Here is a 23,582-nt window from a genome sequence, read left to right as displayed (position 1 = left end):
GGATGACAGCAATATCTTGAGATCATTTCCATAAAGATGTCCCTTTGAACACTTGAGACAAAAACATTCAAAGCTTTACATTTTTTGTGGAAAAAAAAAAAAAAAAAAATCTCGCCTTCTCATTTTAAAGCATTTTTTTAGATTTTTCAGTTTCAAAAACAAAAGTTTGATGCCTGGCCTGTTGTACTTCAACAATAAATGTGCAGACGAGACAGATACTTGAACAAATGGAAAGGGACGGGGGAAATCTTATCAGTAATTTAAGTTATTTGCATTCTTGTAAAATTAGAGACTGGGACAGCATTTCTGAGAAGACATTTTTAATTTATTCTGACATGCTAAAAGGGAATAAATTACACTTTTATAGAATGTCCAGCTGTAAAGTACTTGAAGCCGGTTCTGAGGGACAGTTTGGAGGCAAGGAAAACAACAAAAAGAAAAGAAAGCCAAGTTACTGGTGTGCATTTGTCCTGGCTAAAGGCTGAGGAAAACAAGGAAAATCAGATTTCTCTTGCCTCACAAGAACCAAAACTATATAGAAAAGAAACCCTCCAACATTTTCTTTCCAATAAAAAAAAAAAAAAGGAAAATGAGCAAAAAGACCGCTACCAAACAGCAGCGAAAAATTGTTGCAGAGAGAAAGTCCCAGAGATATTTTACACGAGGATCTGCTTCACCACAGGAAGCAGCGCAAAAAACAAAAAACACTTTCCCCAAACCGATTGATTCAATACAGGGAAAGACTATAAAAATGAAAAAAAGACATATACGCATAAAAAAAAATGGTAATGAGAATGGAGTGAGCACATTTTTCTCTCAAAAACAGAACATTAAGCCTATCATAGCAATTAATCGTACGAATGGTTACTTGCTCAATCAACATGAACATTTTTCCAAGAGAAAAAACCCAGATCAGATGCATACAATTTTCATCTAAGCAATTAACATACAGGTTTAGTTCAGAGTGATACCTAATTTGTAATGAATATGCTTCTGTGGAGTTTCTTTTATTTTTTAGACTTCAGAATACCAAGTACAATATAGTTAATGCAGCGTACTAAAGAGAAACCTAGTAGTCACTAGAATGTTTTTGTTTTTTTAAATCTTCACATTAGAAGCTCTCTAGCACATTCCAGCAGGCAGAATCGTAATTACCTTTTTAGAAAAGAAAAACAAAGCCCAATGTTTGCCTTTTTAATTATTTGGATACATTTGAAACAAAACAAAAAACATTTAATCTCAGTTGCTTCATTTTGCATTAGGAAAGAAAAAAAAAAAAAAAGATATTGAAGGACAAAAATCTGTCTCGGATGTCTCCATTCTGACAGAAGAGTGTCTGGGTTCGTGCCACGCTTGGTGATGAGAGGACGATGAGAAGGGAAAGGGGAACCAAAACTGCTCTGAAGGGCAACCGAGAATTCATGAAGGACCCCAAACAGCTTTCCTGAAGGAGAAAACTCGGGAAAATATTGGCATGTGCACAATTATATCCCCATTTTCTACGGTTTTCCATTTCAAAGGAGGAGGGGGGCGAAAAGTCTTTAGGGACAGGACAATAGAAAAGGCTACAGCTTCCAACTCCAAACCAAGCCTGCTCTCTGTGTGGATATAGTATATACATACCAATATATAGATATATGCAGAGCATCTTATCTATATATACCAATTACATATATAGTATATGGAACAAAAGTTCTTTAACAGGAAAAAGGTTGCCCACAGTGCCTGGCAGGTTCTGGTGAATTTGATCCTAGATGCCGGGGTGTGATTGGAAGGCAAATCCTGCTACGACCACTCTGCTCTGCTTCAATACATTGTCTTAATGCTTAGAAACCTGCAAGACAGGGAGACAGATAGATAGAGAGGAGAGGGTTAAAAGTTAGTGACACAGCTGAATGGGGTTGAGCTACTGTAATCAATGCGGCCAACCCCGTCAAAGCATTATTCAGTCCTGGAAGAGAGAAAGTGCAAAGTCATCAAGTCCCTCCCTGCGGTAAAGTCGAGACTTGCTGCAGAGAATCTCAGAAAAACATTCATGTCATCAAACTCATGGGGGCAGAGGGATAAATTCTTCATTACAACAGTCCAGGCTTACCATTTAGCTCACGACTGCATAAGCGCTGAACGGGTTTTCATGACAGCTAAGACTTGCCCTAGCCATGACTGATGAATGTACTCATTCAATTCTATAGCTGAATGACACCCTAACCAAGTCAACTGTTGCGTTAACAACCCCACGGTTAAATAAACCAAGGTCAGAGCAAAGAAGCTGTCCAAGAAGCCTTCATGTCAAAATAAATGTAAAGAACAAATAAAAGCATGACATGATTCACTTAAACTGTTTTTAAGGGTGATAGTGTCATCTACTAACTATTTAAAGGGATAGCTCATCCAAAAATTCTCTCACAGTACTTGGATGACACACATCAATCGGTCTAATCAGCGCTGCTTCAAGCTGTACACATGTAAGAAGTCTTCAGAGGAAGCATCAAGGCAGCACGTTACAGTGTTGCCAAGTCTGCGGTTTGAGTAACCCCTCCATAAAACATGTATTTTGCCCCCTGGAATACTGGTGGACCCCCTTTGAAACACGACTGGACTAGTTTTGAGTAGCAATTGGGTGAGTTTTCCGTGCTGGCAACCCAAGCACGGAAATGTTTGAAAGCATATAGAATATGAACAAACATTAAAACGGCACATTGAAATTACTCAAGCAGTAACAAGGTTAAGGTGCATTTTACTACTGAAGACTTCCACCTTAAAATAATACATAGGCCTATAATAAGGTAATATATATTCTTATTTACAGTCTTTCTAAAGCAGTGGTTCTCAAAGTGTGGGGTGCACAAGTACTGCAGGGGGCACGCGGGCCATCAGGAGAAAAAAATCAAAACCGTACACAGCTAAACGTAAATGGCTTCACTCACTGTGTCTTTACCGGGCACAACAGTTATCTCATCGTGCCGCAACAGCTGTACTTTACACTGGATGCAACAAAGCGACCATTGCAAATCATTGTAACTGTGTTAGTATGTCATAAATAGAACAAGGCATTGGTTTGGTCGTGTCGCTCCACACCACATCCAGTGTAGACAGCGTCATTGGTTCTACTGTATTTTGCTGCTCACGTCTGCTATATACATGGTGTTTAATGTCACTGGTGAGGAGAGAATCCTGTGTGTCCTATGCCTTAGCGGACCGCATGAAACCAACAATAAATCAATAAAAATTACATAACTTCTTTCTATGCTATTTTTCAATGTTTCAAGTAATCCAGATGTTTGTAGGTTTTTTTAAATAAAGCATTCATAATGTTTAGTGAAATTATTTGGCATGACCAAAAAAGTTTGACTAAACCACTGGTCTAAAGTTAACAGATGGTGTTTAAAAAGTGCAGTCCACATGTTTACATTGAATTTGAATGACCTGTAGTGTGGTAAAGCAACAGATTTGTTTTAATATTTCTACTTTAGCTTGTGTGATTTGTATATTAATGTTTACACCAGGCTTATTTGTCAATGCTTTATGTTGTCATGGAACATGCTTACAAATGTTGGAAGTTTAACAAATCAGTCTATATACTACTGTGATTGTAGCCGTTTCATAAAAATGTCATCCATATCAATTCATGCATTACCTAGTTTCATCGTAACATAGGCCTGGCCTACAGAAAAGGTCATTTTTATTTAATCTATCTAATATTGTGTTGGTCATACTATACAATGTTTTAGCTTGTCTTTGTTGAATAATACATAGCAAAGAGCTTAAATATTTTTTGCATATGTATAATAAAAAAATCAATTCGCAATTAGTTTTTCCAAAATCGTTTAGCCCTAGTTGTCACCCATTTATGTCACTGCTTGTGTCATAATGAAAAGATGATTCAAACTGGTTGCCAAGTAACCAGAGCTGACACTACTTCCAGAGTTACATTCATTTACCACAGCCTTGACATTTCTATGGACACTAATGGAACGTTTAAAAAGTAAAAAAAAAGAAAAAAACAAAAAAGGCAAGAAAACTAAATTAAATGCTTGACAAGTCTGCATTCACTGATCATGAGGACGTGTGCTGACGAAGCACTTTCAGGACAAATCTCACAATAATACAGCAGTGCAATCTCCAGACCTAACAAAGTTGCGCTGGCAACGAAGAAACCAACAATCCCAAGCAAATAAAGTTCTTTTAAGCTCAAACAATCCTGAGCGTCACCACTTAAATTCTTGGCTGTGGCTATTTAGCCCAAGGATTCTTAAAGGGATAGTACTGTATTTTTGAGCCAGTAAGATATGTAAATCTTTGAACGGGTGGAGTTCTCGCAATCCAAATGATTCAATCATATATCTGGTGCATCCTGGCTTTTGAAGGGGGGTGGGGGTGCAATCAAAATAAAACAGTGTGCACAAAGGATTAGGCCAATACCACCTCATCAGCAAATGCTATTCTTAGTCCAGCCACTTTTAACATCAGTTGTTCTCTGCCTTAATTCAGGATAAACCTTGAGTGTAAAACAGCCTTCCTGCTTTTCACAAAGCATTTGTGAACAAAGAACACGACTTGAACTATGGGATTGAAAAAAAGAAGAAAAAAAAAAAGCCATGTCTAACAGAGAGGAAACAGATTACAAAGCTCAGCTGGGAAAAGCTGCCTGTGTGGGTTGACGGCACAGTCCCTATATTAAACCCACTGTCCTCTGTGGCCATTTAGGCCTAAAGGGACAGAGAAAAAAATAAATCCTGTTCAGTTGATTAAATAGATGTTTACAGCATGACACTGCTTTAAATATCACAACTGTCAGAAATTTCAGGACTACTGTAAGCGCCAAAGGCAACCACTAGCTAGAATGATGTAGATGTTTAAAGCCACTGAGATGTATACCATTAATAATAAGAAACAAACAAAAAATGAAAAATGCTGTAGTCCAACTTTAACTGGGCACTGAAGCAAACGGCAGTGGAAGATTTACAGCAGCTTGTCCACTTAACTGTGCCCTTCTAAGTGTCAAGCCTGCACTGCATTAGATGCACAACAGATTTAGACTACATTAAAGCCTACACCATCTGACCAGGACTACTTATCGTTAATGTAGTGCAAAACAGACTCGATATGTTCGTTCCAACTCTACTCCAAGTCCATATACCTAGAATGGGCTATGCCTTTTGCTAGAAAGCAGATCCACAACTAGAATCACAAAAAACACATCACTGTTGAGTCAATGAACATAGAACAGTATTACAGTTCCCTCAACACCAAACACATAGAAAAGTACAGTAAGAGTCAATGAAGAGATGTGGAAATGGCATTGATCTTGGTTAGTCTTTTGTTAGAAATCACTCCCACGTATACATGTTTGTACTGAAGAGACCATTATAATCAAGACTAACAAGTGTTAGATCCAGGAATAATGATTGGGAGAAAACTGTCAAACAGAGCATCCCATTTAGAAAGGGGTTAATTAAAGGGATGGGTATCTGACATTCACAGAAATGATTATGAAGCCAACCCTTCGTCCCAGAGAAGAATAGACATCTTTTGGTAAAGTTAGTAGTCAAATTTCCCAAGGACGTCTTTGCTTTTGCAAGACATACCAATTGAATTTTTTTTTTTTTTTTTTGGGGTGCATCCTTGAACTAACACCGTTTCTTTGCATTTCATGAATGTTTTTGCGAGCAAATATTCCAAATCCACTATTGTTTTTACAAATGTAAGCAATTGGTGTCTCTGTTTTTGCACTGAAAACGTCGCTTGGCTGTTTGCTACTAACCTTTCATGTTACTCTTGGGTTTGTCAGTTTGCTTGCCTGTGGGGGTTTGTGCCGGTTGCCCCTGTCCCCCTGAGGAGGCCGCTTGCTGTGCTGCTTTCTGCTTCAGCATGGTCCAGTCAAATGTGTAGTCATACTGGTGGTTCAGAGTCCTGAAAGTGTTTAAGTGAGAGTGAGTATACCCATACAAATCAATTTATATATCACAAGTAATAAACAAGGTGTTCACAACTGACAAGATATGCCATTTTTTCCCTTCAGCCTCTACTAGTAAAACAAGTTGTGACTAGGGTGTGCCTATGCGATTCTGGGCCAGTTGGGAGTGTTGAGGTAACAAGAAACTGTCAGGCACCTGAAAAGAATGCGGAAAAGCTGACGCAGATACATGTAGTCAGGTGCCTCTTCAAACCGCAACCCACGGCAGTAGTTCAGGTACATGGCAAACTCTGCTGGGAAACCCTGGAGAAAGAGACAAATGCATGTAACGAAAGAACCAAATTACCAAGCTCCATAAATTTCATGTCAACCTGACCAATTTTTTAAAAATATATCATATAATAATGAATAGCACTAAGGAAAAAGGCTGTCTGAAATTTCAGTCTAGTAGGCTAGAAGCCAGGTGGATGATATACATATGATTAGAATTTCTTATAAGCAACTAGATGTTTGTACGTAGTTTATAAGCTGACAAACAAAATATAAACCTTTATACTCATTAAAAACACACAAAAGAATCTAAGTGGCTAAGCATCATATTGATAAAGTATTTTTAGCTGTACTGAATGCTCTGGAGATAACTAATGTGAATAATCATGGAGCCTAAGAACTGTACCATCACAACCTTTAAACGGAGCAGAGGTTTAGTAGCATGTATGCACATACGATGTATGAATGCAGACTTTTGAAAAGCCTTGCTGTGACGTGTAGAATTTCACATACCTTACACAACACCTCGACAGGGGTTGACATCTTTTTCTCACTAATCTTCTCATACTTCTGTTTCTTTGTGGCAGCCTGTGGGCAAAAATGAAAATGTTACACACTATGATCTGGTACTGGTTGTCCATCAGTCTGCAATCTCACAGTGCTAGCGGCCATAAATAACCCAGCTGAAAGCAGATTTAAATCACTTTTTTTAGGCACCACCTGTTATCCTGTTTTACACTGCCTACAGGGCTCCAGACAAAAATCAATTTAGGAGCCACTGGCTCCTATAAGAAACTAAATTAGACGGCAAATGATTTTTCTTAAGTACCACAGAATAAATGGGTTTAATTTATCCATTTAATTGTATTCAGTCAAACTGTCATGTGTTTATATCTCATCTTTTCTCATGTTAATTAGCATTTTAATAATAAACTATGGTTCACTTAAAGTGGAAACTAAACGTCTTTTACAACTTCAGAACAATATACAGTCAAAAATAATTGTTTATTACACAGAATCTGTACCAATATCACGGGCCATAATTATGTCTGCATCACTTGGTCATTGAGTATAGTTTGGGCTCCTCCTCAATACATCCTATATATGTTGTTACATGTCTTGCACACATCCAGACTGTTTATCTTCATTAATAACAGGCATTTATATAGGTGGTGTTAAATCTTATCTTTAGCTACTTGTATTCTTTCTTTATATTTTGGCAAAAGGTTTTTTTATTTTATTTTTTTTTCCTAGGTGACTAAAGAGCTCATGGACACCGTTAAATGTATTGTCCCCATGGCACTGTTTCCAAGCTTTACTAGTTTTCCAGAGCTTGAAACACGGATTACGTGAGATATTTCAGTAAGTTGTACTGTAGGCTCTTATTATATGCCTTTTGGTGTCCTTTCGTGTTTATTTCGTACTATAGTAGTAAACAGAAAGATATGATGGGTTCACGTGCTGCTTGAATTGAGGCGCTAAAGCGATCGCTCATGCCACATTAAAGAGCAACAAAAAGGAATTTGGCAGAATTTAAAAGTTGATACTTTGCCTATTAAAAGGTAAGTGCGCTACAAATAATAAGTTGTTCACGCATTAACAGAACACAGCATATGGACTAAAGATCTTGATGAGAAGCCATATCAGTATGGATTATAAACGAGAATTGTTAACGACATTGCTAACGTCCACACAGCTGACAGATTTACCTGTTGTAGTTTGTTCAAGTTGTACACGAAATAGACACTGCTTTTCTGCACTTTTACTTCACACGTCACAGTCATTTTCGATCTCTCTCACAACTGGAGCTTTAGCAGGTGTGCTGGTGTTCGGCAGAGATGAGGACGGTTTTTCCATTAAAACTTTGATGCGCATCGTCTCAGTTTATTACGTCAACATAAATGATGTGATCGCAAAACAGTCAAGAAAAAAGGCATTAAATGCAAATTTTTAAATCATTACATGTCAATTTGTAGTCGCCAGCTAAAATATCACTCGCAAATTAATATTTTCGATCGCAAATTTTAGGCACAGTCTGGAGCCCTGCTGCCAAGCAATTTTGGGTTCATTCTTTTAAGGTTTTTCCCTCCACAGTAATAAAAAGTTTGGTAATATTCATTAAGGAGGACGTTAAGGAGAATTCTCCTGCTCTAATTACATAAAGGCAGCATTTCTAAACATAATATAACCTACATTCAAACCACACAAAGTTGAAGTTACTGGCATGCTTAAAAAAAAAAAATCTATATATCAATGTTTCAAGAGCAAGTATGTTCAACGAAGCTGTCTCAGACATGCAGTGCGATCCCATCTAAAACCCAGCTATTATAAATAAACACCTACATTATCTGTACTGCTTACCTTCAGTCCCTGCCATGGCAGACTGGTTCTGTTGAAGTACATCAGCACATATCCTAGCGACTCCATGTCATCTCGGCGACTGTTAAGATGAAATAAAATGATTAAGAATCAAGACGGAAGGCTTTTAAACAAGTTTGAGGGCAACTTGTAAACCTTTAAAACGCAAAAATAGTGAATAGAAAATGAGCAGGGATGATTAAGTAAACGATTCCTGTATTTACTAGCTCACCACTGACATGCCACTCCTTTGTAAAGAGCAAGCAAACACAGCCCATCAATCACTTAATATTGCAAAATGTCACGATCAGGAATTTAAGGTGCTGCTTGTTATTCCAAAAGACTTCAGAGAGCTAAGGGGTCAGTAATTTTTATTTTAAGAAATTAAAACTTGCAAGTGTGCATTAAATTAAGTGAAAATACATTTTACAGAAAAATTCCAGTTTAATTTCAACAGCAAAAATGGTGTTCTTCTGAACGGTCAAAATATATGTTTTAAAACCATTACAAATTAGAGGTGGGAATCTTTAGGCACTTCATGATCCACTCCAATTCTGGAATTCATGATCTGATTCCAAAACTATTCTTGATCTTCATTTTTTCCTAATTAATGTTCTGTGCGAATAGAACTTTTGAACCAAAATAGCAGTTTCAATGCTTTGTGTTTATACCTGTAATCTCTATGTCAGTACTGCCATCTTAAAAATAGGCGTGTGAATCTTCACTGGTTTCACGATTTAATTACGATATTACTACGATATATTATTAACTCAATATCACACTGCGTCACATTTCTCGGTTTTCAATAGAACTGCACATGGCTACACTTTCATTTTATAATGAAATTTAATTAGTGCAAACTTTATTATATCAGCAGACTACTTTTTATTAACTATACTTATCTATTTCAAATAAACGTTCCAAATGTTTACAGACAATTGTCTAGTTATGGGGGTTTTCTTTTTTCCTCAGCATTACTGGTGACCTCATAGACAGCGGCAGCTTTAACAGTCTGCATTTACATTAATGCACAAATCCATTTCAATATCGGATGTTCTGTCCTGCTCTGAAAACATAACTGGCTGTATTTACAAGAATTTAATATAAAAGTATTTGGAGATGCAAGTGCATTTAACCGCAGCTGTGACTGAGCTTCAGGACAACCAAAAACAAAGTGCACGTGAAAGTCTGTCAGTGTGCGAGTTTCATGCATCTAATAGTACTGCATTCCAAATAACAAATTGTATATCTAGAGTAAACGTGGCGACTGGAAGCACACACTGTCAAGCAAATGCGCACGTCTCACAATACAAATTCTATGTAATGAAACCCACCTCTCTACCACGCACACATGCCATTTGTCAATTCAAATCAATTTAAACTTGAAGAATCGCGATGTAAACATATTTTTTCCCTCCCACCTCTATTTCAAATACTGCGAATAGAATAATTTGTCTGTAATTTGTAACATGGATTTGAGCACAATGGGCAAATTTTGAATAAATAGAGCAGGAGTGCTCACCTCTGCTCGATACCCAAGTGTGCGTTGATACTGGCATAGCGAGCTGTGCCTGTGAGATTTTTGTCTTCTCTGTAGGGTATGTGCTGTCGTGTCCTGTTGTCTCTGTATTTCTTGGCCAGACCAAAGTCGATGAGGAACAACTATACAAATAAATTGAAAAGAGAAGCACAAACAGACATTTAAATTTTAGAACGGACTTTAAACAAGAAACACACACACACTTGACTCCCAAAATTCATTTTTCATTTTCTTCCAACTTCCTCTTGTGAGTTGTCTGACCCATTACCTGGACCTAAGAACAAAAACTATACATTCAGTGGCTGTAATCAATGAAGCGATGGGGTCAGAGTCTACACAGAAAAATTAAGCTTACTGGGAAAGGGAACACCATATATATTCAAGCAGAGATGTAAGAGTCAGCTTTAAGAGCCTGCCAATGACTGAAATATCATTCTCATTAGTAGAACGCCACTCAGAACCTGTGTCCCACACACACACCTACAGGACTCAGCCCAGCGAAAGTGCGTCACCCAACCAGTTTTTCACTGAGGCAGCAGCCATATTGTAAAGTATCCACTCAGCCGTGCCACTGTTTTCTTGGCTCAACCAGGGATTTGAAACATATTTCCTCGTCAAGACAATTTGTTACGTCAACCATGCAAATTCCACTTCCATTAGAGGTCAAATCAGGAGAAAATACTAAAACCAAATCTTATTAGGCATTTACAAACATTTTATGATTTACCTCTTGCTCAATAACTTTAAAGTGTAAAAACAAAACCCTGAAGTGCTCCTTCCAGTACTGGAAAACAGCTGCGACAAATGTATCAAGAACCCACAATTTGAGATAAAGAGGCGTCTTAAAATGATGAAGAGTAAGCATTCAATAAGTGGCTTTCTGGCCAAACTGATTTAAACATTTTCAACTTATGTAAGAGCCCTTTCTCCTCTGAAATAGCCGGAGGTACAGGTACTTGTCCACCACTATAAAAACCCACACAAACATTTAATATTTTGCCATTTTAACTTCCTGTCAGTGCTCTGAAGAGGACTACAAATAGCAGTTTAAAAAAAACAGCTTAAAAGATCAACCCGGTCAATACCAAGCCACAATTTCCATGTGGCTTGTTGTGCAATTAGTTGCAGGCTAGCAACAATCTGCCAGTATGTTCCAACATTAGGTGGCTGATTCGGGAAAACAAGCCTTGGTGATACAAAGTGGTGTTGACAAATTGAAAAATGTGTGCTGCAAAAAGAACAATCACCCAATACAGTGTAACTAGGCCTGTACAGAGATCCCTTAAGCCATGTTTCCACCACAGGAACTTTACAGAGGAACTAGGGACTTTGGGCTGGTACTTTGTGTTTCCACCACAAGAGCCAGAAATTAAATAAAGAAAAAATGCCCCTCAGAAAGCCCCTGCTGGCGAGGTAGAACTTTTTCAAAGTTCTGGAACTTTCGGGGGCGGGACTTAGGTGCCAAATATGCTGATTGCGGGTAAATCCAAAACATGTGGGTAAATCTGACAGGTAATCTTTGGTGTCTATTCACTTTATCTATATGTTAAAATGAAAATAAAGAGAGGCAATTCATGTATTTTGTTTCATTTGTAATGGCTGTATATATATATATACACATTTCCCTGAACTAAGTACATCTCTGCAGCTATTAGGTTTAAATGAAAACTAAAGGAGGCAGTGGTATTTGATAGCCCATTTTTCCGGAAGTGTGCCGCGTGCACAAACTACATTGTAATCAATTGCTATCACGTCATTTGTGTGGAAGAGTATTTCGAAATCTGTGCGCAGAACACGGACAGTCGTTCAGCACTGGAAGTGCAGCGCTAAATGTCTGAAGCACAGATAGCAGGAAGCGATCAGCCGTTGTTGTACTGGCGCGCAAATAAGAGCACCTTTCCTGCGCGCACTAAAGCTGTGCTAGTGTATATGTATATATGTATATATATATATATATATATATTATATATATATATATATATATATATATATATATATATATATATATATATGTAAAACTTGCATGTACGTTTAAAAAAAGGCAGAAGTAAAACGTCAGGATGATTATTTTTATTTTACCTTAAAAATACATTTTAAAATCACCTGCTGTAGCACACTGAAAAAAGTGTTTCATTCATCCAAGTAAAACATTTTAGGTCACATCTATATTTTTTAACTTGAGACAATAGTTATTTATTTTCCATTGGCTCAAGTACAAAAATATAGATGTGAATCATTACCCTTTTTTTTTTTTTTTTTTTTTAATTGGATAAATGAAACACTTTGCATCTTTGTTTTATCCGCACCAACATTATTTGATTTTAACATTTTGGAATAATTTATTTATATAGCATAGCCTACATTATAATTCTCACTGGTAAAGCTTTTTTAATTTAAAACCAAATTTAAAAACTAAAACAAATACTGAATGCTGATTAAGAAACCTATTATTGAATGTGTGCTGATTGTGTTGTTTGGATTGTAGAACTATGCAGTTATATTGCCTTTAATTTCACATGGTTACAGTTGATCTTTTCATCTAAGGCCAGTTTTATGTAGTTTCATACCAATTCAAAAAACAAAAGCTAAATGTTGATGTCTATAAACATCTGTGTTTGTATTGAATGTAGGCTACTTAATGTGCAGTTACTGCCGTTAATTTCAGATGGTTACGGTTATTGTTTCAATAGCCAAAAGCCAGTTTGGCCTATTAAATACCAAATAAACATCTTGTTTATGCATACTTTCCTTCTTTCTTGTTTGTTACTTAAAAAAAAAAAAAAAAAAAAAAAAAACTGAAATCGGTATCGGCCATGAAAATCATGATCGTGCATCCCTAGTACATATACAGAAAGGGAAAATTGCAGTAGTCAAGGTGAGCTGACTGATGTCATCAAGTACTCTCCTGTTTGCAGAATTACCGGATTTGCATCGTCCCGGACATCACACTCCCGGGTCGAATGTGCAAAGTCTGAACTAACGAGGATGCAAGTGTGTACTTTGTATTGAGAAATGAGCGCAGACCTACTTCACCAGACTATCTGCCTAATCTTCACAGTACTTTAGACCGCGGTGGAAACGCAGAAAGCAACAGGTCTGGGGGGAAAATAGTTCCTGATGGAAAAAAAAGTTCCTGGTACAATTGTTCCGGGTAATTACGGTGAAAATGTGGCATTAAATCTGGATTAGAAGTTAAAAGGGTCACATGATGCAATTGAGCTTTCCTTTTTCTTTGGAGTGCTACAAGCTGTTAGGGCATAGATAAGATCCCTAAAATTGCAAAGACTAAAGTCTCAAACCCAAAGAGATATTCTTTATAAAAGTTCTCATCCATGGCCTCCTACAACGCCTCGTTTAATAACGCCTCCATGGAAAGATTTGCATAACATTGCCCAAATGTTCACGCAAAGAAAGGAACTTTGCTCTAGGCTAGTTAAGCCCCTTTCACACTGCCATTCTGGCAAATACAGGGGTAAAGTGTTCCGACAATTGTTCCTGGGTCGCTAGATTTTGCACTTTCACACTGCCAGTGATGACCCGGGATATGTGCATGCTTTCACACACAACCCGTAAAGATCCCGTAACGACACATGACATCAGGGCATGACGTGTAATGTACGAGTCGAAAACATTAGGCACGTTATACTTTCACTGAAGCAAGCGAATGATCTTGGCGTCAGCGCGGAAATTGAGGAACTAACTGATCTCTGCTTCATTACAGTTTGCACATTTTTTCATCGCGAACGTTGATCTTCCTTCAAAACAGCCGGTTAAAAGAGTTGCGCGATAACGCGCTTCATCACTTCGACACGGAATTAGATCTGGCTTTTGTTCACACAGCGCTCGTCCCGGGTTGAATCTGGCAATGTTACTAGTCCCCGACCCGGGTTCAAAGCGGGGAATCAATCCCGGGACGTGGTTGCTTTCACACAGAAGGCGACCCGGCAATATTCCGGCAATATGACGGGTCCGACGTGCAGTGTGAAAGGGGCTCTAGGTCCATGCAAAAACTTGTGAAGGATGCTATTATTGTGGCGTTCAACCATTTAGTGGCGTTTAGGCGATGCGTCATGCTTGTCATGTGACACAAAGCAGCCACAATAGATCTGTATGACACATGAATCGCTTTTATTTCGTTGTTCTTGTTTTTTTTTCCAAAATATTCACAAACAAGCTCATTGTATTATGAATGATATTCCGATTCTAAAATGTAAGTAAATCTATTTGGTAGCTTTAACACTTATATCGACCGTGTTAGTTGATCTATACAGGCTGATGGGTGCCCCCATGTTAGTTCACGCTAAATAGTAGCTATTCTAGTATTGGTACCTGGGCAAATTACAAATGGAAGTGATCATCCTTATCCCCTTGGAGTGGGGGACTTCGGAGTGAGCAGGGCACGTGCTTGCCATTAGGTAGTCGTTAGGAATGCACCTGGCAAAAGGAGTGACAAATTTCCACATCTTCAGCTGGGATGTTCACGTGACAAAAGCAATATACATTTTATTATTTTATTTGTTTTATATATATTAGTTTTATATATTATATAGTATTTTTAGTTTTACTTTTTAAAATATAAAACGTATGTTTATTTGCAACATTTATGACAGTAAAACAACGACATCTGCTGACGGACACATGCGTACCAAACCAAAAGACCTGTACCTAAACGGTTCGGTATGAATGTGTGTACCATTTGCACCCCAATTACTAATATAGAAGCAATCGTTATAATACTTTTCAATATACATTTTAATTCCTTTGTTTAATAGTTCTTTGATTATTAGACATATTCTGTCCATATATGACAGAACTGTTAATGACAACAGCGAACAAGGCGAATTATGAGCACTATGTGCTCAAGCACTGCCGTTCTCATAGCCGCCAAAAAAAAAAAAAAAAATCTCCTCAAACGCATCGGCCAAACAGAGAAACTTATTGCGCTTTTCAAAATATTGGTTGATGACTAATTATAAATCTGTAATTTTGTCCTCACTAGATGGAACAAATGCCTCATTTGTAATGGGTTTATTGGTTTTGCGTCGTTGCGCCGGGACACGGCATGACAGTATGGTAGGGCACGTAATATATTTCATCACACGCTTGAGGTATTTGCCCATCAAAATGCACTGGATAGCTGGCCAATGACACAAACCTCGCTTCTCAGAACGATGAGCATTTAAAAAAAAAACGCGTTTTAGAAAGGTGGGGCATAGAGGAGCAGTATGTGTGTGGAAAATAGTGGGGTTTTCTTTACCTTAAACCACAAACACATTGCATTACAGCAAATACACAAAATAAATGTTATTTTAAGCAACGTCATAAGACCCCTTTAAATCTTTAGTTCTGTTTAGCATGTGTGTCTGGTTTAATGCCAACAAACCCTAATGGTTATTGTTGAAAATCAAAATTAAAACGAAAAAAAAATTCCAAAAGGCAAAAAATAAAATAAAATCATCAAATCAAAAGAACTTTGGGCGATTATTAGGAGGTGGTTGTGGTTTCAGACCTGGTTTAATCCTGAGAAAGATGGGTCCTGAGAAGAACTAACAGCCAAGCTTCTTTTCCTCTTCCCCACTGGAGATTCTAAACACTGAACAGACAATAGAGGGTGCAGTGCATCAAACAGTATTGCTGACAACCGCACACGGCCAGCGCAGACAGGCAACACCAAGGCTCAGAAAAGAACGCGAGGAGCAGAGGGAGGGAAGAGAAAGCCTAAGGCAACCCTTCATCCAACAGCAAGCGTCCTAGCTCAAACTCAGAGGAGGCTCTGCTAATGGCAGACATCTTCCCATAAGCCCAGGATCAGATACTAGCCGATAGCTGTTGTTTTTTCAAACCATATATAATGCAGGGCCCACTTGCCTCATCTGTTCTCGAGCCATAGAGGCAAACTGTACATGGCACCTCTGGCCACCCAACCCAGTGATCTTTCTCTCATCTGTACTAATTGTTCCCAAGCCTGATTCTCTTTTTTGACTTTGCCAAGACTTTATCCATAAACATTCAGCTGCATTTAACACTAGCTGTGCCATACAGCATTTAACAGCTATGCCCACCTTAGCATGAGGTGAACTAGACAAATGGCACAACTAGGGTTAATTAAGAGCAAACTCTAAAGGTCATTCACTACAATGGGCACTAGTTTTAAAATTAGCTATGAGAAGCTTTGAGAACAAATGCAACCAACCAAAACTCAGCCCCACCCCTTTAAAACCCTGTGAAGGATAAATATTGCATTGTCTTTGACGGATCACTGGACCACCTACTTTGGCATGTAGAGAGGCCAAATCAGGTAGGGATGAAGCTCTGAAGAACAAAAAAAAAAGCATGCAGTTCAGGAGGTGAATGACTTAACCTGCATTTATTGCAAAAGCAGATTTAGTTTAGTTACAAAAGACAAGATGGGACATCTTCGGTGGAAGTGACATTTGAAACTTTAATATAGCAGCCAGGGTAAAGCAACAAACAAGCTATTAGTTAACAATGGTGCCAAGCTGAGTACAGTTATCCAGTGATAGAAGAGTGGGGGATTGTGCAAAAAGAATGTCAAGACTTTAAGTACGCTTCAAAACAAAGAATATCTGGGCCTGAACTTTAAAGTTCATCTAAGAAAATAATACTACAAGAAGAATTAACAATGGCTTCTCAAATTTCCATTTTTAGACTGACTCATGTGGAACTGATGTCACCTGTTGCCCTCCACCATTCATGGTAAAGACATCCACATGCTTTATTTTTTTCTCCAAGTTAAGATTGTTAATCTTGAAAAATGTTTTACTGGGGCTGGATTAAGAGTGGCAATGATCATACAAGAGATGTTAGCAGAGAGCAGTGAATAATGCGAGAGAATAGGCCTTTAATTACTCACTGAAAGAGAATCCCGAATCAGCAGAGCAACATCAAACAGAACTATCAAGGCTCTCAAGCCATGTTTTGTCCATGAGAAAGTCTCAATGTAACAGGAAACTTTAGTGATCTGCAGTCTTATTCGCAGTCAATCCTCCTTGTCACTTTTAAATCTTTAAAATGACTCTCTCTCACATAAATAGGGAAATGGTGAAAGTTTACCTTATTACAGTGACGGCCAATACCCATTAAAAAGTTGTCTGGCTTGATATCTCTGTGGATGAAATTTTTTGTGTGCACATACTCGATTCTGCTGATCATCTGTAAAAGCAAAACAACCAGGTTAAGATGGTGCCACAGCTCCATTCAATGTCTGTTAATAAAAGCCAGAGTTAACCATTAATTACCTGATCTGCAAGCATTAGGACAGTTTTCATTGTGAATCTGCGGGAACAGAAGTTAAAGAGATCCTCCAGACTTGGCCCCAGCAGGTCCATCACTAGGACATTATAGTCCTTTTCTTGGCCATACCACCTACAAGAAAAAAAACAAAAAAACAGCATCACATATCGATGAAAATCAACAGATGACAAGACTGCATGAAAATTATTACAAAAGCATGAAAAATTATGAACGCTATTCCTTTCAAAGAGCAGATCCTCAGTGATTCACAATACTGCTCAAGTGTACTAGATGAGATTTAGCGCAAGCAAATAATTAAATTAAAAACAGAGGTCGACCAATACCAATAGTGCTCAACCTTGACAGCAAACATACTACAGTCCTTTCCCTACTAATGCAGCATCTAGTCATGATATGAAAACATACATTATGAAATACTGTATACACACTATTCTGCTGTCGAAGTTTCAAATCCGCATTTGAAACATCCTGCTCCCTGGTTCTGTGCAGCTCGCAGCGTCACATGTAAAAAACAAGCAGCATTTGGCGTCAGTGATTCTGCCTCTAGAGGCTGCTCTCAGAATGTATAATGACAGCAGAAGCGGCAGCCGCTCAAGCACCGACCGGACCACAACCCAGAAAAAAAAAATGACTTTTCCGGACGATTAATCAGCTAAATTTATCAATCGGTCAACGTCTAATTAAAGCACCATTAAAAATGAAGAGAGCTGACTAAGTTATATTGAGTCAATAAAGCATGAATCTTATCAGTTAAGGAAGTGTTGCAGCTACATGGAACACCCCATGGATAATGGCATCGAATATATCCAGCTTAGTGACACGACTGCATTGTAGAGTCTGCAGTAACAACTATAACATGTTTCTTTTGTTGGCCGCTTCAGGCTATTGAGGCAGTGCTAAATTGTTAATGGTATTCAAAAAAATTAACTAGGTGGTTCTTACAAATACTTCAACTTTGACAACAAGGACTCAGATACACAACTTAGCAGGTGAAGGTTCAAAAGAGTTAGTTTAAGAATGAGCACACTGCTACACCAGTCGCCAACCTACCATCATGCTAGAGAGTCTCCTAAACAAAGAGCTATTGACAACACAAGGTGCAGCAGTAGAGTAGTGTTTGTTCAGTCATCTGTGCCAGCAAACCAACATCTACAATTTCACAAAGACAATAGAAAATGTACTTTGAACCACAGACTGCCTCCTAATCTTTGTGATGGTTATATCACAGAAGCAATGACATCCATGCTAACTGCCGGTATAAAAACTGAAAACTTTTGGTTTTGGGCTGCAGGGTGGTATGAATAATGATCTTTTGATTACATAAATTACAAGCCTCTCTGTGGGACACTCGTCCTCTTTTCAAAGCAAAACTAAGGGGAACGCTGAACAGTTTGCCTGAACATTTTAACTTTAATAAACTGCCTTGTATTTAACCACACAGAGGTAGGCCTATTGGTGTAAATATATATATATTTAGAGGGAGTAGACGCTTTCCTGTGATTGAGCTTACATAAAAGTCTTTTGAAGAATCCACAAAGCTCTTTTCTTTGATTAGCAAAGGCAGTGAGTGGTTTTGGGGAGAGAGGGGAGGGGATCTTGTATGGCAGGTTTTCCAAGATCTGGTAAACCAGCAACTGAAACAGTACTTTTATGCATATTTTCTACAGGAAACTTCAACTGATTCATTAAACCAGTTCAAGCCAAAGTGGCACAGAAAAAAATGTATAATAATTATAATGTATAATAATTATAATATATATATATATATATATATATATATATATATATATATATATATATATATATATATATATATATATATATATATATATATATATATATGCGTTCAATCCACATATTTTAGGAGGAGTAGATTTAATCTAAAAGAGAGTATAATATGGTATACTTTTAGTTGTAACTAATGGCTGCACCTGGACTTGTCCTTAAAGCGTTTGGTAAATCCATCCGTCCATGACAGGGGTTACCCAACTCTTAACCGCAGAGGGTTAAATAACTAGCTAAGGTCTAACGATTCAGACATCTGATCAGCCAAGGCTGCTGTCAGCATGAGATGCCATAGAAATGCACACCAAGTGCTATCTGTAATAGCAGTTCATTGATGGCAGAGGCAGGGCATTCACATGTATACAAATTACCTTCTGACAGCTGGATTAGTTTACTAAGTGATATATTACGATCTACAATGAAATTATAAACTAATGCGGCAACAAAATCATGGTTGATGAAGCATAGCATTTATTTTGCCTTTATGTAAAAAAGCAGATAAGAGCAAATTATTTGGTTTGAAATGTTGCGAGAAAATGAGGTGCAGTTACATTTACCGCTGTCCGGTGATATTTCACAGACAAATTCAAGTCATTTCAAAAGAAATACAAGCGATCAGGAATCTCACACGAGGACGAAACATTTCCCTGCTCAGGTTGGTCATGTGACTCAATATTGTGAAATAAATTAAATATGAATATGTAATACATATTATTAGAAACAAACTTTAATAGAAGTATTCACTAAATCAAATAGTGTTATTGATCATGTTATTTGTCACATTTAGTAGCCCAGACCCTTTTTGTGCCAGCAAGTAATGTAAGGCTTTTTCACCGTATGCAACCACATGTATATTTTAGACCTGTGGGCGAAACATTATACTTGTCATATAATGTAAAAAAATAAATAAATACAAAATGCATGATTGCCACAGTAATACAGGTTGAGCAGAGATGTGAGGGTCATGAGAGTTAAAAAAAAAAAAAAATGCAAGCTGATAGACTTATCTGTCAGGTTCTTTCCAGCTAATTAAAAATGAACTTATCTGACATTGCTTTTGGTTTCAATTCTACAGTTTAGATCTGCAATAAAAATAACATGTTGAAAGTTCAAGGGTTGGCAGCCTCTTTACAGCAAACTATCATGAAACTTATCCAAATGATATCCCAGAAAGAGGGTTAAAATGGTTGTTACATACCTGCACACTATCAATAGCATTTAATTATATTTAATACCATGCACACCACAAACACACAACACTACACGAGGAAATAGCAAAGACAAACCTACACACAAATACTGTAACACGTAGAGCACTTCTGCAGAATGTAAATAACGTCAAAAGTTTTACATTCAATGAGAACATGTAAAACATACGTGACAAACTCTACCTTTTCCGTGTCAAACGAAGACAGGGACTACGTTTTATTCAAATGTGCATCTAGAAACTGTTATTGGAAGCTACCGTATCAATTGTTAACTCGTTTATTAGTTATGTACTATAAAAACGACTCTTTAAAGATTTTTTGACAATAATAGCAGGCCTCGAATGGCTCAGTCACCTTGAGAGGAGAGCAGCAGCCCGCTAACGTTAGGCCCTGAAACTTGTTTTCCCTCATCCGCCATTTTCTGATCGAGAGGAGGACATGTTGAACAAACACAACAAAAGAGCAGCGGCCATTTCCCACTCGCTCCTTACTCAGTAGTCAGCAGCGCAGAAACACACATTTCGTGATCAAATCTCATTCATTACACTATGTTATACCACATAAGAGAGATCGCGTAACGTTTTTAAAGACATTATAAACGCCGATCTTCAGTCGACTCATAGAAAAGCCTAACGCTAATTAACGGGCTAACGTTAGTAGCCTGTCGACACGAGTGTTAAACTATATATATATATACCAGATCATACTAGTCCTGTTACCCCCAAATCAAATTCCATTATAATGTCACTTATAATCAGACGTCTGGACTCACCTTATGTGTGGGATTCCGACTCCTCCCTGGAGAATTTATACAACTTGCTTTCATACAGAAGTTGAGGATGTCTGGCTTTCTGTGATTCCAATTTCACAGCTACCTCCTGAAATATAAAAAAATAAGATCATTACTTATCTGCTACATATAGATGGTTTACAAAGCATTGGATGTTGGTTTAATATGTGATGGTACACTATCCTTTATAACTTGATCTGGGGAAACTATCTATTTCTATTAAAATCTGCAATAACATCGTGGATGTATAAACTGGACATATGTATAAGCCCTCAATATTTTTATCCCAGTTATTCAGCACATTCATTAAACACATTTCATCTTTACCTCTCCATTTGTGATGTTGATTGCCAAATAAATGTCACCAAAGGATCCCGATCCGATTTTCCGAACGAGCTTGTATTTCCCACCGACTATGAACTCGGCTTTAGAGCCACTGCTGCTGGCCATGTCCTAAAATCCGAGAAGTACTCTGAAACTGTGTGAACGGGGAGGTTTTCAGGCTGCCCTTTCTCTTCTTCAGTCCAACAGAAACAATGCTAGCTAGCCTAAAATCGGGTTATCCTCACTAGCGGTGTCCTTAACAACTCACAACGACGAAATTAAGGTGATAACGGACATTGGTTTCAATCATAGATTAGCAGTCTCGACATTTAAGGTAAAAAAACCAAAACAATTCCCCTGAGATTGTGGCTGTTTTTTCTCTCTTCAGCAATTCCCCGAATAGCTGACTAGCAGCTTAGCCCGAAAGGACACGGAGGAGTCGGTGTCCTCGACGCTCTCTTGGCTTTTAGAGGCGACTTTTCTTCTTAAAAACGCGCTTCCCAGCTTATTCGAACGTTCATCAAGGCAACCGGCGTTTTAACGTTGAAGAAATTGCGTGAGTCGCTGCTTTCTTTCTCAAAGCGCAACCCACTCAATTCGCCATCTTGTCCGTGTCGAGATGAACAGATTCTGCTGATCTGAAGAGAGGAGCGAGACCGCGCTAAAGCGCGCCGCCGGGGGCAGGGGAGGGGTTCACGCGTGATGTCAGTGGGGATGCGGGAACGCGCGACGAGAAACGCGAGGGTGCGCAGGGGAATTTGATGATGTTTATTGTGAAGTCAGTGTCCTAGTTATGTTATTTTAACTCAAAGTTTAATTTTTATACTCAAGGGCTATGACACCGAAATTATTGAAACAGTAATCATTTATTAGGTATTTTCTCACAGCATTTCCTTTATATTTGTATCACTCCACAGACTTGATATGTTCTCGCGATGATAGTGCACGGTAACGCGCGTCCTGAGCTCCATGGTTCACTGATGCCACCTAGTGAGACATAAAAGTTCAGCAGAAAAGTAAATTTAATCATCATGTGCTCCCCAGGATGATGTTTTTCTTCCAGAACACACATGATTTTAAAACAGAATTACATTTTATCTGTATGGAACAAAATATTGCATTAAAATAATAATGGTTACTAGATTTACCGCCCAAAATTTTGCCATGTCTTCAAAAAAAGACAACATCAGAGTGAGTAAATGATTTTGGAGGAACTATCCCTTTAAAGGTTTCCCTCATTCATGATATTGCACGCGTCCCTCTTAATTATAGTTTTAGTTCCTTTTGACTACTCTTCATAATTATTCGCTAATCTCTTGATGGAATGTGGACAACATAAGATTTAATGATCATGACTTCCTATAAAAACAACAAAAACATCCCAAACTGATAGGAGGCCATCAGTATATGGAGAGATTCATTAATATAATTAATCAAAAGCAGTGGTTTTCAAAGCGGTCCTGCGAGCACCCTCCAGCACTGCACAGTTTCTGTGTCTCCCAGTTTCTATCACAATATTAGAGACTGCAAAACCTGAAATGTCATATATAGGGAGACATACAAAATGTGAGGTGTTAGGGGTGCTTTTGCAGGACTGGTTTAACCACTAAAAATAATAGCAAATTAGCAATGATCAGTGCTTTTATACAGTCTATGAGCCCAACAAGGCATTTACTGACTAAAAACAATCCCAGGTAATGAGACATCATTTTCTGCAACAAACATTTTGCATTTAATAAAGACCTGTTAAAATGACATCTTTATTTATGGACAAGAGGTACTTTATTCTTTATGCAACAGCTTTCTATTGCTATTTCCGTTTAATAAAAAGCCAGTATAAATAGTAAGAAACAGAAGCAGTTTCTTTTTGAGTCACTTTATTGACAAAGTCGTCTCTAATCTAAAAACCATAACTAATGACCTTAGTCCCAACTGCCCTTAGTCATTTTTTGTGGACCACTGCATGAATGTCATCAGTCAGGTACTTTCTGGGTAGGCAAAAACAATGAGAGGGAGGGAGGAGTGTTGGTTGATTTCAAAAGCTATATAACTATAGATCCCTGGATACAAAGATACACCTGCTGAGTTTCCCCACTCTCAGCTCACATGACGACT

At 37.9% G+C, this 23,582-nt stretch overlaps 1 pseudogene; it reads right to left on the bottom strand.

Annotated features, from left to right (window-relative positions):
- Positions 1-534: 534 nt before the first annotated feature.
- Positions 535-22,055, bottom strand: LOC113075399 (casein kinase I-like; annotated as a pseudogene).
- Positions 22,056-23,582: the final 1,527 nt, after the last annotated feature.

This window comes from Carassius auratus, unplaced genomic scaffold (assembly GCF_003368295.1).
Source record: "Carassius auratus strain Wakin unplaced genomic scaffold, ASM336829v1 scaf_tig00017026, whole genome shotgun sequence".
Lineage (NCBI taxonomy): Eukaryota > Metazoa > Chordata > Actinopteri > Cypriniformes > Cyprinidae > Carassius > Carassius auratus.
The sequence above is the reverse complement of the archived record's forward strand: the minus strand, read 5'-3'. Positions and strand labels throughout refer to the sequence as shown.